The 5,734-nt window shown below is 37.7% G+C and overlaps 1 protein-coding gene across 6 annotated transcripts in view; it reads left to right on the forward strand.

Moving 5' to 3' along the window:
* The window catches only part of LOC109830561, a 4,697-nt gene continuing 3,925 nt past the window's right edge, over positions 4,963-5,734 (forward strand). For 4 of the 6 annotated variants that reach the window (XM_020397857.1, XM_020397858.1, XM_020397860.1 and 1 more), the window contains exon 1: positions 4,963-5,173. The gene's annotated coding sequence lies outside the window, so the exon portion shown is untranslated. Of the gene's footprint in view, positions 5,174-5,551; positions 5,596-5,734 lie in introns of all 6 variants that reach the window. The other 2 variants (XM_020397859.1, XM_020397861.1) reach the window with 1 other exon arrangement.

The raw sequence follows: 5,734 nt of genomic DNA on the forward strand, positions 1-5,734 counted from the left end.
TCCACGATGGAAAGTATTCATATCGGCACTAATGTAGTTGATGATACACAAGGTGAGGATTTCTTATTAAAAAAGAGCGATCTATTTGAAAGCAATGAGAAATTGACTCATGCGCTTTGTTTATGTGCCATCCAAAAAAATGTCAAGTTCAGACAAACAAAAAGCAATGCAACAAGCTATAATATAGTTTGTTTTTACCGTAAAGATGGCGAAGAAGAAGATAGTGATGGGCACCATGACGGCAATGCAAAATATTCTTGGAAGCTTAATTCATACTTGGGTGTAAGAGTAGGTAGTCAATTTAAAATAACATACTACAACGGACTTCACATATGTATCAATCTTCGATTAGAGATGAATCATAAATACACGTCCATCTCTTTCATATATCGATTGATTATACCTTAACTAAGGGAAGATCTTGATCTAAGGTCAAAGGATATTCGTCTTTTAGTTCATAAAGTGACCAACTTGGATGTATCATACAACAAGTGTTGGAATGCTCGGAGGAAGACGATGACAAAAATATTCGGAGATTGGGACAAATCTTATGAGATCTTACACATTATCTTGAAGCATTCAAAAAAGAAAATTCAGGGACAATGTATGAAGTATCATTAGACCATGTTGATAGCGGAGATAGATTGTTCACAGCTGTATTTTGGGCATTTGGACCTTGCATTGAGGGATTCAGATATTATTGTTCTCTTCTTAATATTCACGGCACCCACTTGTACGGTAAATATAAATGTGTTTTTCTTATTGCAACCGGAGTAGAGCAGATGGCGGTTTATTTCCTTTAGCGTTTGTAGTGGTTGATGTTGAAAAAACAAAAAATTAGGCATGATTTTTTGCATGCATTAAATATCATATCCCTAGTGTGCGAACGCGGTTAATTACATTCGTATCAGATAGGATGAAAGGAATTCCAATAGCACCCCAACGATATTTTTCGTCACCACATCAACATCGCTATTGCTTGTGACATATTAGGGACAACTTCAAGAGGAAGCATGGACAAGTGTAACTTCAAGATTTTCTTTGACAAGCTGGATGTGCAAAGGGAAAATTAGTTTATGAGCAACTACGGGAGAGGATTAAGTTTATTTCATGAGCTATGATTGGATCGAGACTAGTTTGGGTCCGAACAATGTTGATAAGTGGGTTTTATGTGAAGATAGCGAGAAACGGTTTTGTATGATGACCATTAATGCTTCTTAGAGTTTCAATGATGTGCTTAGGGGAGCACGCAGTATGCCAATACAATGATTAGTTGCAAAAATATTTTACAGACTTAATAAATTCTTCCTCAGACGACACACACTTGGTGCAAATATCCCGTCAGAGCTGACGCCGAAGGTTGAAGGTATATTAGCAGATCGGATTGTGCAGGCTTGATTATTTCGTGTCGTTAGATACAGTTTTAATGAATGGGAGGTCATTGAGGGAATATCACATAGAGAAAGTCGCTCTTACAAAGTTAATATGCTAGTGGATCACACTTGTACATGCACTTTTAATATACTACAATTACAATGGCTTCCTTGTTCCCATGTTGCCGTGGCTTGCTCGGATCTACAGGGTGGTGTGAGGATTTCACATTGTACATTCGCCACAGATTGGTATTCAACTTATAACTATCAACAAACGTACGAAGAGTGTTTTCGCCCACCATATGATAGTCGATATTAGACACAAGGTGGGCCACGGATATTACCTCCTTTGTATAAAAGATCAGCCAGGCGACCTCGTTCCGTACGAATTAGAATAATATGAATGACGATCGAGAAGGAATTAGGAGGAAAATTAAGTGTAACGTGTGCGATCAACCGTGCCACAACAAAATCAGTTGTCCAACTAGGATTAGACGTTGATTATCCGGGGACATTTGTATGGAATATATCGCTAATGGTTTTTGTAATATATAACCTTTAAATTTTAATCATTGCTCCCATGTGACAAACATTTTCATAATATATAACATTTTATTTTGAATCTTGAATATGTGACAATCGTTATGCATGTTCTATTCTTATTTTTCTTTTCTATGCTGAATATACTTTTTACTTAATTTTGGCCATCAAAATACATATGATTAAGTCATTCAACTAAAAAAATCTAACATATTGTATTTTTATCTCAGAGATATCCATTATGAATCCGGCACCGATGCAGCCCGACGTATTATACAGACAAATCATCGTTCACACAAGATTAGCTTGGGACAGGTAAAAAATGGTGTATATATATTCCTTATTTTTGGAGCTAGTTTTGATTTTTCTCAATAAAATTTATCAATTTTAATTAATGTGTAGCCCATACCAGAAACCACCATAGCGGACCATTCCCAGAGTCACTCGAGCTGGGAGATGAAGGATGAGCGAGTACTACAGTTGGAAGCTCAAGCGGGTTTTGGGAGTGTTCATCAATGAGGTATATTAGGCTTGAATGGGCTCTTATCAGTGCACTGATTGAGAGGTGGAGACCGGAGACTAATACCTTTCATATGCATATAGGGGAGTGTACAATTACACTTAAGAACGTAGCCATCATACTTGGGCTCCGCATCGATGGCCCGGTTGTTACGGGCACCGATGACCACAATTGGCCTGAAGTATGTGAGAGGCTTCTTGGGCAGGTTCCCGATTTGAGGAGTGGTGCGATGAAGCTATCGTGGCTTCGATCGATATTTATGGGAGATATACTAATTGATGCCACGGATGAGACGATTCAGTATCACGCCCGTGCTTATATATTACACATGATAGGGTGTATGTTATTTTCTGATGCGAGCAAGAATCTTGTACATGCACGATGACTGCCGTTACTAGAGGATTTTGATGTATGCGACACTCTATAAAGGGGTAGTGCGGTGTTGACATACCTTTATAGAGAACTAGGCAGGGTCTCCTTGATGCAGAATAAAGAATTCAAGGGATGCATGATATTGATGCAAGTATAATTATGCATAAATTTTATTCATATTGAATTTGTTCTCATATATTCTTTATGCATAATTTAATGCAGGTTTGGTCGTGGGAACACATTCATATTTGACGACCTACTTTACATGTGCATCGTGATCTATAGGGCCAGTTTCCTTTGGAATGCAGGTATAATTATGCATAAACTTTATTCATATTGAATTTGTTCTCATATATTCTTTATGCCAAATAGGTATAATGTGAGGTACTATAAATATAAAATAACGACTAGACATATAGACTTTTACCGAAATGAGTTTGATGGCCTTCAACACCAATAGGTAAATATAAAACTCAATTTATTATGAATATTTTAATTTTGTTGTAGATACTGATAAAGTTTTTTTTTAAATTCAGTTCAAGTGGATGCCCTATTCTCCCAGATCTCGATATGCATACTCTTTCACCTATCTGTCGAGATAGCGCTGCTTTGTGGAGAGCTAGAGTCCTGTTGATATGTTGGGAGATTGTAGAGATGCATGTCCTAGATCATGTGTTACGACAAATTCTTCTCTCTCAACATGTGTTGGATCCTATTGAGAAAATCGATCGTGGGCGATGGATGACATCACATCATACGGACTGGGTCGTATTCTGTGCGGCCTACATAGACAGGTAAAATAATAGGTGGAATTTCATACAGAATGAGAGAATTCCAGCTGATGGTTATACCGAGTATATGCGTTGGTATTGGAATATCACACGCAGATGGATAGGATGCGACCCACAACCAGCATCTGGATACGTACCACGCCCACCGATAGATAGTTACATCCCTAGTGCCATGATCGAGAGAAACTATGTAAGTTTTTAAACTAAATTAAAACAAAATTTCTTTTTTATTAAGATATTATTTGCTAAGTTGTGTATATATTAATTAACTCGCAGATCAATTCTTTTGATGAGATTGAGGCTAATATAAATATGAGCATATCAATGACATTCAGGATCTGACGGTCTTAGAGATCTTCAACAGGATCATACAAAGAATAACAAGCGTGTTCCATAAAAATCATGTCAACGAGTTTAAAGGCCGTTAGGACAGGTCACGCCAATTTGGTTAAGTGTACACGCGACGACATAGGACAGGTCAAAGGGCGGCACATGACGATGGAGCCGGTACTTCTCATGCGCGTGATGATGGAGTTGACACTTCTCAGCCTCATATACAACCAAATACTCAAACCATCGAGGCTCATCAGTATGGACAAATGGGACGGGGATAGGGTGGGGGGTGAGGGGAAGGGGTAAGAGAGGGAGAGGAAGGAGAGGAGGATTTTTGGGATGTATGTGAATTTCTTTTGTTCAAATTTGTTACTTTTGTGGATCGATTATTGTTTATATATGTGATTTTCGTGAGTATTGTTTGATTCATGTGTATTGTTGTGAATGAAGCGGAAATTTCATGTATATTATTGTGAATGAGGCGGAAATATGTGTGTATATTGTTGGGAAATTGTTTCCATGTATATAAAAAACACATGCACACATTTTGTGCATGTTTTTTTAAACCTGAGTCCCGTGGAGTTGCAGGCTGAATTCCAGAGAGCGATGCTCTCTGGAAATTCTGCCTGAAACCTCACGGGACTTGAAGTCTCGTGAAATTGGTGAAATTATAAAACTTCACGGGACTTCAAGTCCCGTGAAGATTTGTGCCTCCTAATCAACTTTGTTATCGGGGGCTTAAACTTCACAAGACTTGAAGTCCCGTGAAGTTTTATAACTTTTTTCACCAAATTCGACCCAGTTTCAGTCAACTGGCTGAAACTGGGTCGAATTTGGTAATAATTTCGAAATAGGCCATTTTTGACAATTAAGTTTCTAAACATGTAGTTTTTGAAAATTTGTCCTAATATTAAAAACCCCTGATATTCAAAGGTGAGGGGCAATATAATGTAGATTTGAAGGGTATATGAGTAACTCTCTCTTTCATGCTGTTGAAAGGGTTGTGTCATCAACAGAAGGTAGACATCTACAAAGATACCTAGGGGGGGAATAACAATATTTAAGTTTGTTTAATATCCAATGCATTTACCCTTCACGAGCTTAATGTTTGCTCCCAGATATCAGGACGAGCGTATAGAAAGAGTCCAACTCTCATCTCTCTCTCTCTCTCTCTCTCTCTCTCTACTTTCTCCCTCCTAGGGCTAGCATCTCTCTCTCCGGCGTCGAAAGCTTCAAATTTTCAGGTAATTAATTGCATTCTTTTTTATCCATCTTCAATTTGTTACAGCTCTCTTCAATTTTTTTGGGAAATTTCGGTCATTTTTAGCTAAAGCTCCTATCTTTGTTGTTATTGTCACGCGAATTTTACAATGCCGCTTGTAACTATAAGGGGAGTTCTGTAATCTCAAGTTGGGATTTTTATTGGGAATAAAGTTCAGATCTTTTTATAGTTTAATTTGCATTTAGATGTTGTTATTACAATCCTAGGGCTATCTACCTTATTAAGTTAACGTTTTCCATACTCTCCGGCTTATTTTTAGTCCTCCTTGCACCATTAACTATAATCACACAGCTTCTCTTAGCTGATGTATTTTGTAACACCATTGTACATGACCAAACAGTGACGGTTCCAGAAAAGCTATCTTGGGGTGGGGGCAGATGACAGGTACCTACTTACCCAAAATTTGAAATATAATATTATAAACCACAACAAATCGCTTAAACTTCCAATGGGCTAAAACTCAAATGCGGTGCTTTTAGATTATGGGGACAAATTGTAAATTTAAAATGCCTTAGGATGTAAA

The sequence above is a fragment of the Asparagus officinalis genome, chromosome 2 (assembly GCF_001876935.1).
Source record: "Asparagus officinalis chromosome 2, Aspof.V1, whole genome shotgun sequence".
NCBI classification, from domain to species: Eukaryota; Viridiplantae; Streptophyta; class Magnoliopsida; order Asparagales; family Asparagaceae; genus Asparagus; species Asparagus officinalis.